Raw genomic sequence first — 17,813 nt, 5'->3', positions numbered from 1 at the left:
GGGATAGCCCTTCCACCCACGTGTTTGTTCAGCGACGTCAGGACTCCTGCCTAGTTGCGAGGTACAACTCGGCATTCTCCTCGAGGCTTGGCAGGGCAATTGGGATGCCTCTCCAGCTGAGGAGGGAGACCAAGGGTCCCTTTCAAGTGTCACAGGAATCCTGGAACTCCTATCAAGTTTCACGCGGAGTCAGGCATCGTCCCCTTTGGAGGCACAGATCTCCGCGTACCTCTGGAGTTTTCAAAGGATGTGAGGCCTCCGGTCGCGATGAGGTGGGGAACTAGGTCTTTCTCTGTGGTCTCCACAGGGGATTCAAACATCCTTTCTTCTTGGGAGATGCAAGACGAGCCGGCATTCAAGTCACTGCAGGGATATCCGGCTTTATTTCGAATCAGGGAATCGCGGTGTCCATTCCACTTGAGGCCGCAAACTCAGGGTCCCTCTCACATACCTAGAGCTGAGAGAAGCCTCCTCTTGAGGTGCTTGTGGTAAGGTGGTATTCCTCTGGATTCGAAGCCAGGGACTAACCTCTCATCTCGAGTTGATTCTTGGTCCACGGAGTTCTTTCGTGTTGCTACAGTAACCTCAGGATACCTCTAGCCTTGAAACAATGTTCTTGGGGTTTCTCTGGAGTGCCTTCAAGGAAATCAAGGCTCCTTTCATGTTTGATGTGCAACACGAAATTGCTCTGCATGCAGTGCAGGAGAATCGAGCCTCATCTCGCGGCGAGGGGGAAGTCTCATGGTTTTTCTCGAGTTGCGGCGGGAACCTGGGGTATATTCTCGAGTTACGACGGGGATGGCCCTTCCACCCACGTGTTTGTTCAGCGACGTCAGGACTCCTGCCTAGTTGCGAGGGACAACTCGGGATTCTCCTCGAGGCTTGGCAGGGCAATTGGGACGCCTCTCCAGCTGAGGCGGGAGACCAAGTGTCCCTTTCCATGTGCCACAGGAATCCTGGGACTCCTATCAGTTTCACGAGGAATCAGGCATCGTCTCCTTTGGAGGCACTGATCTCCGTGTAACTCTGAAGTTTTCAAAGGATGTGAGGCCTCCGGTCGCGATGAGTTGGGGTACTAGGTCTTTCTCTGTGTTCTCCACAGGGGATTCAGACAGCCTTTCGTCTTGGGAGATGCAAGACGAGCCTGCATTCAAGTCACTGCAGGGATATCCGGCCTTATTTCGAGTCAGGGCATCGCGGTGTCCATTCCAATTGAGGCCGCAAACTCAGGGTCCCTCTCACATACCTAAAGCTGAGAGAAACCTCCTCTTGAGGTGCTTGTGGTAAGGTGGTATTCCTCTGGAGTCAAACCAGGGACTAACCTCTCATCTCGAGTTGATATTTGGTCCGCGGAGATCTTTCGTGTGGCTACAGTGACCTCAGGATCCCTCTAGCCTTGAAACAGTGTTCTTGGGGTTTCTCTGGAGTGCCATCAAGGAAATCAAGGCTCCTTTCCTGTGTGATGTGCAACACGGATTTGCTCTGCACGCAGTGCAGGGGAATCGGGCCTCATCTCGCGGCGAGGGGGAAGTCTCATGGTTTTTCTCGAGTTGCGGCGGGAACCTGGGGTATATTCTCGAGTTACGACGGGGATGGCCCTTCCACCCACGTGTTTGTTCAGCGACGTCAGGACTCCTGCCTAGTTGCGAGGGACAACTCGGGATTCTCCTCGACGCTTGGCAGGGCAATTGGGACGCCTCTCCAGCTGAGGCGGGAGACCAAGGGTCCCTTTCCACGTGCCACAGGAATCCTGGGACTCCTATCAAGTTTCACGAGGAGTCAGGCATCGTCTCCTTTGGAGGCACTGATCTCTGCGTACCTCTGGAGTTTTCAAAGGATCTGAGGCCTCCGGTCGCGATGAGGTGGGGAACTATGTCTTTTTCTGTGGTCTCCACAGGGGATTCAGACATCCTTTCGTCTTGGGAGATGCAAGACGAGCCTGCATTCAAGTCACTGCAGGGATATTCGTCCTTATTTCGAGTCAGGGCATTGGGGTGTCCATTCCACTTGAGGCCGCAAACTCAGGGTCCCTCTCACATTCCTAGATCTGAGAGAAGCCTCCTCTTGAGGTGCTTGTGTTAAGGTGGTATTCCTCTGGAGTCGAAGCCAGGGAGTAATCTCTCATCTCGAGTTGATTTTTGGGCCACGGAGCTCTTTCGTGTGGCTACAATGACCTCAGGATCCCTCTAGCCTTGAAACAGTGTTCTTGGAGTTTCTCTGCAGTGCCCTCAAGGAAATCAAGGCTCCTTTCATGTGTGATGTGCAACACGGAATTGCTCTGCACGCAGTGCAGGGGAATCGGGCCTCATCTCGAGACGAGGGGGAAGTCTCATGGTTTTTCTCGAGTTGCGGCGGGAACCTGGGGTATATTCTGAGTTACGATGGGGATAGCCCTTCCACCCACGTGTTTGTTCAGCGACGTCAGGACTCCTGCCTAGTTGCGAGGTACAACTCGGCATTCTCCTCGAGGCTTGGCAGGGCAATTGGGATGCCTCTCCAGCTGAGGAGGGAGACCAAGGGTCCCTTTCAAGTGTCACAGGAATCCTGGAACTCCTATCAAGTTTCACGCGGAGTCAGGCATCGTCCCCTTTGGAGGCACAGATCTCCGCGTACCTCTGGAGTTTTCAAAGGATGTGAGGCCTCCGGTCGCGATGAGGTGGGGAACTAGGTCTTTCTCTGTGGTCTCCACAGGGGATTCAAACATCCTTTCTTCTTGGGAGATGCAAGACGAGCCGGCATTCAAGTCACTGCAGGGATATCCGGCTTTATTTCGAATCAGGGAATCGCGGTGTCCATTCCACTTGAGGCCGCAAACTCAGGGTCCCTCTCACATACCTAGAGCTGAGAGAAGCCTCCTCTTGAGGTGCTTGTGGTAAGGTGGTATTCCTCTGGATTCGAAGCCAGGGACTAACCTCTCATCTCGAGTTGATTCTTGGTCCACGGAGTTCTTTCGTGTTGCTACAGTAACCTCAGGATACCTCTAGCCTTGAAACAGTGTTCTTGGGGTTTCTCTGGAGTGCCTTCAAGGAAATCAAGGCTCCTTTCATGTTTGATGTGCAACACGAAATTGCTCTGCATGCAGTGCAGGAGAATCGAGCCTCATCTCGCGGCGAGGGGGAAGTCTCATGGTTTTTATCAAGTTGCGGCGGGACCCTGGGGTATATTCTCGAGTTACAACGGGGATGGCCCTTCCACCCACGTGTTTGTTCAGCGAAGGCAGGTCTCCTGCCTTGTTGCGAGGGACAACTTGTGATTCTCCTCGAGGCTTGGCAGGGCAATTGGGACGCCTCTCCAGCTGAGGCGGGAGACCAAGGGTCCCTTTCCATGTGCCACAGGAATCCTGGGACTCCTATCAGTTTCACGAGGAATCACGCATCGTCTCCTTTGGAGGCACTGATCTCCGTGTAACTCTGAAGTTTTCAAAGGATGTGAGGCCTCCGGTCGCGATGAGTTGGGGAACTAGGTCTTTCTCTGTATTCTGCACAGGGGATTCAGACAGCCTTTCATCTTGGGAGATGCAAGACGAGCCTGCATTCAAGTCACTGCAGGGATATCCGGCCTTATTTCGAGTCAGGGCATCGCGGTGTCCATTCCACTTGAGGCCGCAAACTCAGGGTCCCTCTCACATACCTAGAGCTGGGAGAAGCCTCCTCTTGAGGTGCTTGTGGTAAGGTGGTATTCCTCTGGAGTCGAAGCCAGGGACTAACCTCTCATCTCGAGTTGATTTTTGGTCCACCGAGCTCTTTCGTGTTGCTACAGTGACCTCAGGTTCCCTCTAGCCTTGAAACAGTGTTCTTGGGGATTCTCTGGAGTGTCATCAAGGAAATCAAGGCTTCTTTCATGTGTGATGTGCAACACAGAATTGCTCTGCACACAGTGCAGGATATCGGGCCTCATTTTGCGGCGAGGGGGAAGTCTCATGGTTTTTCTCGAGTTGCGGTGGGAACCTGGGGTATATTCTGAAGTTATTACGGGGATGGCCCTTCCACCCACGTGTTTGTTCAGCACGTCAGGACTCCTGCCTAGTTGCGAGGGACAACTCGGGATTCTCCTCGAGGCTTGGCAGGGCAATTGGGACGCCTCTCCAGCTGAGGCGGGAGACTAAGGGTCCCTTTCCAAGTGCCACAGGAATCCTGGGACTCCTATCAAGTTTCACGAGGAGTCAGGCATCGTCTCCTTTGAAGGCACTGATCTCCGCGTACCTCTGAAGTTTTCAAAGGATGTGAGGCCTCCGGTCGCGATGAGATGGGGAACTAGGTCTTTCTCTGTGGTCTCCACAGGGGATTCAGACATCCTTTCATCTTGGGAGATGCAAGACGAGCCTGCATTCAAGTCACTGCAGGGATATCTGGCCTTATTTCGCGTCAGGGCATCGCGGTGTCCATTCCACTTGAGGCCGCAAACTCAGGGTCCCTCTCACATACCTAGAGCTGAGAGAAGCCTCCTCTTGAGGTGCTTGTGGTAAGGTGGTATTCCTCTGGAGTCGAAGTCAGGGACAAACCTCTCATCTCGAGTTGATTTGTGGTCCACGGAGCTCTTTCGTGTTGCTACAGTGACCTCAGGATCCCTCTTGCCTGGAAACAGTGTTCTTGGGGTTTCTCTAGAGTGCCATCAAGGAAATCAAAGCTCCTTTCATGTTTGATGTGCAACACGGAATTGCTCTGCACACAGTGGAGGAGAATCGAGCCTCATCTCGCGTCGAGGGGGAAGTCTCATGGTTTTTCTCGAGTTGCGGCGGGAACCTGGGGTATATTCTCGAGTTACGACGGGGATGGCCCTTCCACCCACGTGTTTGTTCAGCGACGTCAGGACTCCTGCCTAGTTGCGAGGGACACCTCGGGATTCTCCTCGAGGCTTGGCAGGGCAATTGGGACGCCTCTCCAGCTGAGGCGGGAGACCAAGGGTCCCTTTCCATGTGCCACAGGAATCCTGGGACTCCTATCAGTTTCACGAGGAATCAGGCATCGTCTCCTTTGGAGGCACTGATCTCCGTGTAACTCTGAAGTTTTCAAAGGATGTGAGGCCTCCGGTCGCGATGAGTTGGGGTACTAGGTCTTTCTCTGTGTTCTCCACAGGGGATTCAGACAGCCTTTCGTCTTGGGAGATGCAAGACGAGCCTGCATTCAAGTCACTGCAGGGATATCCGGCCTTATTTCGAGTCAGGGCATCGCGGTGTCCATTCCAATTGAGGCCGCAAACTCAGGGTCCCTCTCACATACCTAAAGCTGAGAGAAACCTCCTCTTGAGGTGCTTGTGGTAAGGTGGTATTCCTCTGGAGTCAAACCAGGGACTAACCTCTCATCTCGAGTTGATATTTGGTCCGCGGAGATCTTTCGTGTGGCTACAGTGACCTCAGGATCCCTCTAGCCTTGAAACAGTGTTCTTGGGGTTTCTCTGGAGTGCCATCAAGGAAATCAAGGCTCCTTTCCTGTGTGATGTGCAACACGGAATTGCTCTGCACGCAGTGCAGGGGAATCGGGCCTCATCTCGCGGCGAGGGGGAAGTCTCATGGTTTTTCTCGAGTTGCGGCGGGAACCTGGGGTATATTCTCGAGTTACGACGGGGATGGCCCTTCCACCCACGTGTTTGTTCAGCGACGTCAGGACTCCTGCCTAGTTGCGAGGGACAACTCGGGATTCTCCTCGACGCTTGGCAGGGCAATTGGGACGCCTCTCCAGCTGAGGCGGGAGACCAAGGGTCCCTTTCCACGTGCCACAGGAATCCTGGGACTCCTATCAAGTTTCACGAGGAGTCAGGCATCGTCTCCTTTGGAGGCACTGATCTCCGCGTACCTCTGGAGTTTTCAAAGGATCTGAGGCCTCCGGTCGCGATGAGGTGGGGAACTATGTCTTTTTCTGTGGTCTCCACAGGGGATTCAGACATCCTTTCGTCTTGGGAGATGCAAGACGAGCCTGCATTCAAGTCACTGCAGGGATATTCGTCCTTATTTCGAGTCAGGGCATTGGGGTGTCCATTCCACTTGAGGCCGCAAACTCAGGGTCCCTCTCACATTCCTAGATCTGAGAGAAGCCTCCTCTTGAGGTGCTTGTGTTAAGGTGGTATTCCTCTGGAGTCGAAGCCAGGGAGTAATCTCTCATCTCGAGTTGATTTTTGGGCCACGGAGCTCTTTCGTGTGGCTACAATGACCTCAGGATCCCTCTAGCCTTGAAACAGTGTTCTTGGAGTTTCTCTGCAGTGCCCTCAAGGAAATCAAGGCTCCTTTCATGTGTGATGTGCAACACGGAATTGCTCTGCACGCAGTGCAGGGGAATCGGGCCTCATCTTGAGACGAGGGGGAAGTCTCATGGTTTTTCTCGAGTTGCGGCGGGAACCTGGGGTATATTCTGAGTTACGATGGGGATAGCCCTTCCACCCACGTGTTTGTTCAGCGACGTCAGGACTCCTGCCTAGTTGCGAGGTACAACTCGGCATTCTCCTCGAGGCTTGGCAGGGCAATTGGGATGCCTCTCCAGCTGAGGAGGGAGACCAAGGGTCCCTTTCCACGTGCCACAGGAATCCTGGGACGCCTATCAAGTTTCACGCGGAGTCAGGCATCGTCCCCTTTGGAGGCACAGATCTCCGCGTACCTCTGGAGTTTTCAAAGGATGTGAGGCCTCCGGTCGCGATGAGGTGGGGAACTAGGTCTTTCTCTGTGGTCTACACAGGGGATTCAAACATCCTTTCTTCTTGGGAGATGCAAGACGAGCCGGCATTCAAGTCACTGCAGGGATATCCGGCTTTATTTCGAATCAGGGAATCGCGGTGTCCATTCCACTTGAGGCCGCAAACTCAGGGTCCCTCTCACATACCTAGAGCTGAGAGAAGCCTCCTCTTGAGGTGCTTGTGGTAAGGTGGTATTCCTCTGGAGTCGAAGCCAGGGACTAACCTCTCATCTCGAGTTGATTCTTGGTCCACGGAGTTCTTTCGTGTTGCTACAGTAACCTCAGGATACCTCTAGCCTTGAAACAGTGTTCTTGGGGTTTCTCTGGAGTGCCTTCAAGGGAATCAAGGCTCCTTTCCTGTTTGATGTGCAACACGAAATTGCTCTGCATGCAGTGCAGGAGAATCGAGCCTCATCTCGCGGCGAGGGGGAAGTCTCATGGTTTTTATCAAGTTGCGGCGGGACCCTGGGGTATATTCTCGAGTTACAACGGGGATGGCCCTTCCACCCACGTGTTTGTTCAGCGAAGGCAGGTCTCTTGCCTAGTTGCGAGGGACAACTTGTGATTCTCCTCGAGGCTTGGCAGGGCAATTGGGACGCTTCTCCAGCTGAGGCGGGAGACCAAGGGTCCCTTTCCATGTGCCACAGGAATCCTGGGACTCCTATCAGTTTCACGAGGAATCACGCATCGTCTCCTTTGGAGGCACTGATCTCCGTGTAACTCTGAAGTTTTCAAAGGATGTGAGGCCTCCGGTCGCGATGAGTTGGGGAACTAGGTCTTTCTCTGTATTCTGCACAGGGGATTCAGACAGCCTTTCATCTTGGGAGATGCAAGACGAGCCTGCATTCAAGTCACTGCAGGGATATCCGGCCTTATTTCGAGTCAGGGCATCGCGGTGTCCATTCCACTTGAGGCCGCAAACTCAGGGTCCCTCTCACATACCTAGAGCTGAGAGAAGCCTCCTCTTGAGGTGCTTGTGGTAAGGTGGTATTCCTCTGGAGTCGAAGCCAGGGACTAACCTCTCATCTCGAGTTGATTTTTGGTCCACGGAGCTCTTTCGTGTTGCTACAGTGACCTCAGGTTCCCTCTAGCCTTGAAACAGTGTTCTTGGGGATTCTCTGGAGTGTCATCAAGGAAATCAAGGCTTCTTTCATTTGTGATGTGCAACACAGAATTGCTCTGCACACAGTGCAGGATATCGGGCCTCATTTTGCGGCGAGGGGGAAGTCTCATGGTTTTTCTCGAGTTGCGGTGGGAACCTGGGGTATATTCTGAAGTTATTACGGGGATGGCCCTTCCACCCACGTGTTTGTTCAGCACGTCAGGACTCCTGCCTAGTTGCGAGGGACAACTCGGGATTCTCCTCGAGGTTTGGCAGGGCAATTGGGACGCCTCTCCAGCTGAGGCGGGAGACTAAGGGTCCCTTTCTAAGTGCCACAGGAATCCTGGGACTCCTATCAAGTTTCACGAGGAGTCAGGCATCGTCTCCTTTGAAGGCACTGATCTCCGCGTACCTCTGAAGTTTTCAAAGGATGTGAGGCCTCCGGTCGCAATGAGGTGGGGAACGAGATCTTTCTCTGAGGTCTCCACAGGAGATTCAGACATCCTTTCGTCTTGGGAAATGCAAGACGAGCCTGCATTCAAGTCACTGCAGGGATATCCGGCCTTATTTCGAGTCAGGGCATCGCGGTGTCCATTCCACTTGAGGCCGCAAACTCAGGGTCCCTCTCCCATACATAGAGCTGAGAGAAGCCTCCTCTTGAGGTGCTTGTGGTAAGGTGGTATTCCTCTGGAGTCGAAGCCAGGGACTAACCTCTCATCTCGAGTTGATTTTTGGGCAACGGAGCTCTTTTGTGTTGCTACAGTGACCTCAGGATCCCTCTAGCCTTGAAACAGTGTTCTTGGGGTTTCTCTGGAGTGCCATCAAGGAAATCAAGGCTCCTTTCATGTGTGATGTGCAACACGGAATTGCTCTGCATGCAGTGCAGGAGAATCGGGCCTCATCTTGCGGCGAGGGGGAAGTCTCATGGTTTTTCTCGAGTTGCGGCGGGAACCTGGGGTATATTCTCGAGTTATGACGGGGATGGCCCTTCCACCCACGTGTTTGTTCAGCGACGTCAGGACTCCTGCCTAGTTGCGAGGGACAACTCGGGATTCTCCTCGAGGCTTGGCAGGGCAATTGGGATGCCTCTCCAGCTGAGGCGGGAGTACCAAGGGTCCCATTCCACGTGGCACAGGAATCCTGGGACTCCTATCAAGTTTCACGAGGAGTCAGGCATCGTCTCCTTTGGAGGCACTGATCTCCGCGTACCTCTGGAGTTTTCAAAGGATGTGAGGCCTCCGGTCGCGATGAGGTGGGGAACTAGGTCTTTCTCTGTGGTCTCCACAGGTGATTCAGACATCCTTTCGTCTTGGGAGATGCAAGACGAGCCTGCATTCTAGACACTGCAGGGATATCCGGCCTTATTTCGAGTCAGGGCATCGCGATGTCCATTCCACTTGAGGCCGCAAACTCAGGGTCCCTCTCACATACCTAGAGCTGAGAGAAGCCTCCTCTTGAGGTGCTTGTGGTAAGGTGGTATTCCTCTGGAGTCGAAGCCAGGGACTAACCTCTCATCTCGAGTTGATTTTTGGTCCACGGAGCTCTTTCGTGTTGCTACAGTGACCTCAGGATCCCTCTAGCCGTGAAACAGTGTTCTTGGTGTTTCTCTGCAGTGCCATCAAGGAAATCAAGGCTCCTTTCATGTGTGATGTGCAGCACGGAATTGCTCTGCATGCAGTGCAGGAGAATCGAGCCTCATCTCGCGGCGAGGGGGAAGTCTCATGGTTTTTCTCGAGTTGCGGCGAGAACCTGGGGTATATTCTCGAGTTATGACGGGGATGGCCCTTCCACCCACGTGTTTGTTCAGCGACGTCAGGACTCCTGCCTAGTTGCGAGGGACAACTCGGGATTCTCCTCGAGGCTTGGCAGGGCAATTGGGATGCCTCTTAGGCTGAGGCGGGAGACCAAAGGTCCCATTCCACGTGGCACAGGAATCCTGGGACTCCTATCAAGTTTCAGGAGGAGTCAGGCATCGTCTCCTTTGGAGGCACTGATCTCCGCGTACCTCTGGAGTTTTCAAAGGATGTGAGGCCTCCGGTCGCGAATAGGTGGGGAACTAGGTCTTTCTCTGTGGTCTGCACAGGGGATTCAGACATCCTTTCGTCTTGGGAGATGCAAGACGAGCCTGCATTCAAGTCACTGCAGGGATATCCGGCCTTATTTCGAGTCAGGGCATCGGGGTGTCCATTCCACTTGAGGCCGCAAACTCAGGGTCCCTCTCACATACCTAGAGCTGAGAGAAGCCTCCTCTTAAGGTGCTTGTGGTAAGGTGGTATTCCTCTGGAGTTGAAGCCAGGGACTAACCTCTCATTTCGAGGTGATTTTTGGTCCACGGAGCTGTTTCTTGTTACTACAGTGACCTCACGTTCCCTCTAGCCTTGAAACAGTGTTCTTGGGGTTTCTCTGGAGTGCCGTCAAGGAAATCAAGGCTCCTTTCATGTGTGATGTGCAAGACGGAATTGCTCTGCACGCAGTGCAGGGTATCGGGCCTCATTTTGCGGCGAGGGGAAAGTCTCATGGTTTTCTCGAGTTGCGGTGGGAACCTGGGGTATATTCTGAGTTACGATGGGGATATCCCTTCCACCCACGTGTTTGTTCAGCGACGTCAGGACTCCTGCCTAGTTGCGAGGGACAACTCGGGATTCTCCTCGAGGCTTGGCAGGGCAATTGGGACGCCTCTCCAGCTGAGGCGGGAGACCAAGGGTCCCATTCCACGTGCCACAGGAATCCTGGGACTCCTATCAAGTTTGACGAGGAGTCAGCCATCGTCTCCTTTGGAGGCACTGATCTCCGCGTACCTCTGGAGTTTTCAAAGGATGTGAGGCCTCTGGTCGCGATGAGGTGGGGAACTAGGTCTTTTTCTGTGGTCTCCACAGGGGATTCAGACATCCTTTCATCTTGGGAGATGCAAGACGAGCCTGCATTCAAGTCACTGCAGGGATATCCGGCCTTATTTCGAGTCAGGGCATCGCGGTGTCCATTCCACTTGAAGCCGCAAAATCAGGGTCCCTCTCACATACCTAGAGCTGAGAGAAGCCTCCTCTTGAGGTGCTTGTGGTAAGGTGGTATTCCTCTGGAATCGAAGCCAGGGACTAAACTCTCATCTCGAGTTGATTTTTTGGCCACGGAGCTCTTTCGTGTGGCTACAGTGACCTCAGAATCCCTCTAGCCTTGAAACACTGTTCTTGGGCTTTCTCTGCAGTGCCCTCAAGGAAATCAAGGCTCCTTTCATGTGTGATGTGCAACACGGAATTGCTCTGCATGCAGTGCAGGAGAATCGGGCCTCATCTTGCGGCGAGGGGGAAGTCTCATGGTTTTTCTCGAGTTGCGGCGGGAACCTGGGGTATATTCTCGAGTTACGACGGGGATGCCCCTTCCACCAACGTGTTTGTTCAGCGAAGGCAGGACTCCTGCCTAGTTGCGAGGGACAACTCGGGATTCTCCTCGAGGCTTGGCAGGGCAATTGGGACCCCTCTCCAGCTGAGGCGGGAGGCCAAGGGTCCCTTTCCACGTGCCACAGGAATCCTGGGACTCCTATCAAGTTTCACGAGGAGTCAGGCATCGTCTCCTTTGGAGGCACTGATCTCCGCGTACCTCTGGAATTTTCAAAGGATGTGAGGCCTCCGTTCGCGATGAGGTGGGGAACTAGGTCTTTTTCTGTGGTCTCCACAGGGGATTCAGACATCCTTTCGTCTTGGGAGATGCAAGACGAGCCTGCATTCAAGTCACTGCAGGGATATCCGTCCTTATTTCGAGTCAGGGCATCGCGGTGTCCATTCCACTTGAGGCCGCAAACTCAGGGTCCCTCTCACATACCTAGAGCTGAGAGAAGCCTCCTCTTGAGGTGCTTGTGGTAAGGTGGTATTCCTCTGGAGTCGAATCCAGGGACTAACCTCTCATCTCGAGTTGATTTTTGGGCCACGGAGCTCTTTCCTGTGGCTACAGTGACCTCAGGATCCTTCTAGCCTTGAAACAGTGTTCTTGGGGTTTCTCTGCAGTGCCGTCAAGGAAATCAAGGCTCCTTTCATGTGTGATGTGCAAGACGGAATTGCTCTGCACGCAGTGCAGGGGAATCGGGCCTCATCTCGCGGCGAGTGGGAAGTCTCATGGTTTTTCTTGAGTTGTGGCGGGAACCTGGGGTATATTCTCGAGTTACGACGGGGATGGACCTTCCACACACGTGTTTGTTCAGCGACGTCAGGACTCCTGCCTAGTTGCGAGGGACAACTCGGGATTCTCCTCGAGGCTTGGCAGGGCAATTGGGACGCCTCTCCAGCTGAGGTGGGAGACCATGGGTCCCTTTCCACGTGCCAGAGGAATCCTGGAACTCCTATCAAGTTTCACGAGGAGTCAGGCATCGTCTCCTTTGGAGGCACTGATCTCCGCGTACCTCTGGAGTTTTCAAAGGATGTGAGGCCTCCGGTCGCGATGAGGTGGGGAACTATGTCTTTTTCTGTGGTCTCCACAGGGGATTCAGACATCCTTTCGTCTTGGGAGATGCAAGCCGGGCCTGCATTCAAGTCACTGCAGGGATATCCGGCCTTATTTCGAGTCAGGGCATCGCGGTGTCCATTCCACTTGAGGCCGCAAACTCAGGGTCCCTCTCACATTCCTAGATCTGAGAGAAGCCTCCTCTTGAGGTGCTTGTGGTAAGGTGGTATTCCTCTGGAGTCGAAGCCAGGGACTAATCTCTCATCTCGAGTTGATTTTTGGGCCACGGAGCTCTTTCGTGTGGCTACAGTGACCTCAGGATCCCTCTAGCCTTGAAACAGTGTTCTTGGGGTTTCTCTGGAGTGCCCTCAAGGAAATCAAGGCTCCTTTCATGTGTGATGTGCAAGACGGAATTGCTCTGCACGCAGTGCAGGGGAATCGGGCCTCATCTCGCGGCGAGGGGGAAGTCTCATGGCTTTTCTCGAGTTGCGGCGGGAACCTGGGGTATATTCTCGAGTTACGACGGGGATGGCCCTTCCACCCATGTGTTTGTTCAGCGATGTCAGGACTCCTGCCTAGTTGCGAGGGACAACTCGGGATTCTCCTCGAGGCTTGGCAGGGCAATTGGGACGCCTCTCCAGCTGAGGCGGGAGACCAAGGGTCCCTTTCCACGTGCCACAGGAATCCTGGGACTCCTATCAAGTTTCAGGAGGGGTCAGGCATCGTCTCCTTTGAAGGCACGGATCTCCGCGCACCTCTGAAGTTTTCAAAGGATGTGAGGCCTCCAGTCGCGAAGATGTGGGGAACTAGGTCTTTCTCTGTGGTCTCCACATGGGATTCAGACATCCTTTCGTCTTGGGAGATGCAACACGAGCTTGCATTCAAGTCACTGCAGGGATATCCGTCCTTATTTCGAGTCAGGGCATCGCGGTGTCCATTCCACTTGAGGCCGCAAACTCAGGGTCCCTCTCACATACCTAGAGCTGAGAGAAGCCTCCTCTTAAGGTGCTTGTGGTAAGGTGGTATTCCTCTGGAGTCGAAGCCAGGGACTAACCTCTCATTTCGAGTTGATTTTTCGTGGACGGAGCTGTTTCTTGTTACTACAGTGACCTCAGGTTCCCTCTAGCCTTGAAACAGTGTTCTTGGGGTTTCTCTGGAGTGCCGTCAAGGAAATCAAGGCTCCTTTCATGTGTGATGTGCAACACGGAATTGCTCTGCATGCAGTGCAGGGTATCGGGCCTCATTTTGCGCCGAGGGGGAAGTCTCATGGTTTTCTCGAGTTGCGATGGGAACCTGGGGTATATTCTCGAGTTACGAGGGGGATAGCCCTTCCACCCACGTGTTTGTACAGCGACGTCAGGACTCCTGCCTAGTTGCGAGGGACAACTCGGGATTCTCCTCGAGGCTTGCCAGGGCAATTGGGATGCCTCTCCAGCTGAGGTGGGAGAACAAGTGTCCCTTTCCACGTGCCACAGGAATCCTGGAACTCCTATCAAGTTTCACGAGGAGTCAGGCATCGTCCCTTTTGGAGGCACTCATCTCCGCGTACCTCTGGAGTTTTCAAAGGATGTGAGGCCTCTGGTCGCGATGAGGTGGGGCACTAGGTCTTTCTCTGTGGTCTCCACAGGGGATTCAAACATCCTTTCATCTTGGGAGATGCAAGATGAGCCGGCATTCAAGTCAATGCAGGGATATCCGGCCTTATTTCGAGTCAGGGAATCGCGGTGTCCATTCCACTTGAGGCCGCAAAATCAGGGTCCCTCTCACATACCTAGAGCTGAGAGAAGCCTCCTCTTGAGGTGCTTGTGGTAAGGTGGTATTCCTCTGGAGTCGAAGCCAGGGACTAACCTCTCATCTCGAGTTGATTTTTGGTCCACGGAGCTCTTTCGTGTTGCTACAGTGCCCTCAGGATCCCTCTAGCCTTGAAACAGTGTTCTTGGGCTTTCTCTGGAGTGCCATCAAGGAAATCAAGGCTCCTTTCATGTGTGATGTGCAACACGGAATTGCTCTGCACGCAGTGAAGGGGAATCGGGCCTCATCTCGCGGCGAGGGGGAAGTCTCATGGTTTTTCTCGAGTTGCGGCAAGAACCTGGGGTATATTCTCGAGTTACGACGGGGATGGCCATTCCACACACGTGTTTGTTCAGCGACGTCAGGACTCCTGCCTAGTTGCGAGGGACAACTCGGGATTCTCCTCGAGGCTTGGCAGGGCAATTGGGACGCCTCTCCAGGTGAGGTGGGAGAGCAAGTGTCCCTTTCCACGTGCCACAGGAATCCTGGAACTCCTATCAAGTTTGCCGAGGAGTCAGGCATCGTCTGCTTTGGAGGAACTGATCTCCGCGTACCTCTGGAGTTTTCAAAGGATGTGAGGCCTCCGGTCGCGATGAGGTGGGGAACTAGGTCTTTCTCTGTGGTCTCCAAAGGGGATTCAGACATCCTTTCGTCTTGGGAGATGCAAGACGAGCCTGCATGCAAGTCACTGCAGGGATATCCAGCCTTATTTCGAGTCAGGGCATCGCGGTGTCCATTCCACTTGAGGCCGCAAACTCAGGGTCCCTCTCACATACCTAGAGCTGAGAGAAGCCTCCTCTTGAGGTGCTTGTGGCAAGGTGGTATTCGTCTGGAGTCGAAGCCAGGGACTAACCTCTCATCTCGATTTGATTTTTGGTCCACGGAGCTCTTTCGTGTTGCTACAGTGCCCTCAGGATCCCTCTAGCCTTGAAACAGTGTTCTTGGGGTTTCTCTGGAGTGCCATCAAGGAAATCAAGGCTCTTTTCATGTGTGATGTGCAACACGGAATTGCTCTGCACGCAGTGCAGGGGAATCGGGCCTCATCTCGCGGCGAGGGGGAAGTCTCATGGTTTTTCTCGAGTTGCGGCGGGAACCTGGGGTATATTCTCGAGTTACGACGGGGATGGCCCTTCCACCCACGTGTTTGTTCAGCAACGTCAGGACTCCTGCCTAGTTGCGAGGGACAACTCGCGATTCTCCTCGAGGCTTGGCAGGGCAATTGGGACGCCTCTCCAGCTGAGGCGGGAGACCAAGGGTCCCTTACCACGTGCCACAGGAATCCTGGGACTCCTATCAAGTTTCACGAGGAGTCAGGCATCGTCTCTGTTGGAGGCACTGATCTCCGCGTACCTCTGGAGTTTTCAAAGGATGTGAGGCCTTTGGTCGCGATGAGGTGGGGAACTAGGTCTTTCTTTGTGGTCTCCACAGGGCATTCAGACATCCTTTCTTCTTGGGAGATGCAAGACGAGCCTGCATTCAAGTCACTGCAGGGATATCCGGCCTTATTTCGAGTCAGGGCATCGGGGTGTCCATTCCACTTGAGGCCGCAAACTCAGGGTCCCTCTCACATACCTAGAGCTGAGAGAAGCCTCCTCTTAAGGTGCTTGTGGTAAGGTGGTATTCCTCTGGAGTTGAAGCCAGGGACTAACCTCTCATTTCGAGTTGATTTTTGGTCCATGGAGCTGTTTCTTGTTACTACAGTGACCTCAGGTTCCCTCTAGCCTTGAAACAGTGTTCTTGGGGTTTCTCTGGAGTGCCGTCAAGGAAATCAAGGCTCCTTTCATGTGTGATGTGCAAGACGGAATTGCTCTGCACGCAGTGCAGGGTATCGGGCCTCATTTTGCGGCGAGGGGAAAGTCTCATGTTTTTCTCGAGTTGCGGTGGGAACCTGGGGTATATTCTGAGTTACGATGGGGATAGCCCTTCCACCCACGTGTTTGTTCAGCGACGTCAGGACTCCTGCCTAGTTGCGAGGGACAACTCGGGATTCTCCTCGAGGCTTGGCAGGGCAATTGGGACGCCTCTCCAGCTGAGGCGGGAGACCAAGGGTCCCTTTCCACGTGCCACAGGAATCCTGGGACTCCTATCAAGTTTGACGAGGAGTCAGGCATCGTCTCCTTTGGAGGCACTGATCTCCGCGTACCTCTGGAGTTTTCAAAGGATGTGAGGCCTCCGGTCGCGATGAGGTGGGGAACTAGGTCTTTTTCTGTGGTCTCCACAGGGGATTCAGACATCCTTTCGTCTTGGGAGATGCAAGACGAGCCTGCATTCAAGTCACTGCAGGGATATCCGGCCTTATTTCGAGTCAGGGCATCGCGGTGTCCATTCCACTTGAAGCCGCAAAATCAGGGTCCCTCTCACATACCTAGAGCTGAGAGAAGCCTCCTCTTGAGGTGCTTGTGGTAAGGTGGTATTCCTCTGGAATCGAAGCCAGGGACTAAACTCTCATCTCGAGTTGATTTTTTGGCCACGGAGCTCTTTCGTGTGGCTACAGTGACCTCAGGATCCCTCTAGCCTTGAAACACTGTTCTTGGGCTTTCTCTGCAGTGCCGTCAAGGAAATCAAGGCTCCTTTAATGTGTGATGTGCAACACGGAATTGCTCTGCATGCAGTGCAGGAGAATCGAGCCTCATCTCGCGGCGAGGGGGAAGTCTCATGGTTTTTCTCGAGTTGCGGCGGGAACCTGGGGTATATTCTCGAGTTACGACGGGGATGCCCCTTCCACCAACGTGTTTGTTCAGCGAAGGCAGGACTCCTGCCTAGTTGCGAGGGACAACTCGGGATTCTCCTCGAGGCTTGGCAGGGCAATTGGGACGCCTCTACAGCTGAGGCGGGAGGCCAAGGGTCCCTTTCCACGTGCCAGAGGAATCCTGGGACTCCTATCAAGTTTGACGAGGAGTCAGGCATCGTCTCCTTTGGAGGCACTGATCTCCGCGTACCTCTGGAGTTTTCAAAGGATGTGAGGCCTCCGGTCGCGATGAGGTGGGGAACTAGGTCTTTTTCTGTCGTCTCCACAGGGGATTCAGACATCCTTTCGTCTTGGGAGATGCAAGACGAGCCTGCATTCAAGTCACTGCAGGGATATCCGTCCTTATTTCGAGTCAGGGCATCGCGGTGTCCATTCCACTTGAGGCCGCAAACTCAGGGTCCCTCTCACATACCTAGAGCTGAGAGAAGCCTCCTCTTGAGGTGCTTGTGGTAAGGTGGTATTCCTCTGGAGTCGAAGCCAGGGACTAACCTCTCATCTCGAGTTGATTTTTGGGCCACGGAGCTCTTTCGTGTGGCTACAGTGACCTCAGGATCCTTCTAGCCTTGAAACAGTGTTCTTGGGGTTTCTCTGCAGTGCCGTCAAGGAAATCAAGGCTCCTTTCATGTGTGATGTGCAAGACGGAATTGCTCTGCACGCAGTGCAGGGGAATCGGGCCTCATCTCGCGGCGAGTGGGAAGTCTCATGGTTTTTCTTGAGTTGCGGCGGGAACCTGGGGTATATTCTCGAGTTACGACGGGGATGGACCTTCCACACACGTGTTTGTTCAGCGACGTCAGGACTCCTGCCTAGTTGCGAGGGACAACTCGGGATTCTCCTCGAGGCTTGGCAGGGCAATTGGGACGCCTCTCCAGCTGAGGTGGGAGACCATGGGTCCCTTTCCACGTGCCATAGGAATCCTGGAACTCCTATCAAGTTTCACGAGGAGTCAGGCATCGTCTCCTTTGGAGGCACTGATCTCCGCGTACCTCTGGATTTTTCAAAGGATGTGAGGCCTCCGGTCGCGATGAGGTGGGGAACTATGTCTTTTTATGTGGTCTCCACAGGGGATTCAGACATC

This window comes from Cervus elaphus, chromosome 22 (genome assembly GCF_910594005.1).
Source record: "Cervus elaphus chromosome 22, mCerEla1.1, whole genome shotgun sequence".
NCBI lineage: Eukaryota > Metazoa > Chordata > Mammalia > Artiodactyla > Cervidae > Cervus > Cervus elaphus.
The sequence above is the reverse complement of the archived record's forward strand: the minus strand, read 5'-3'. Positions refer to the sequence as shown.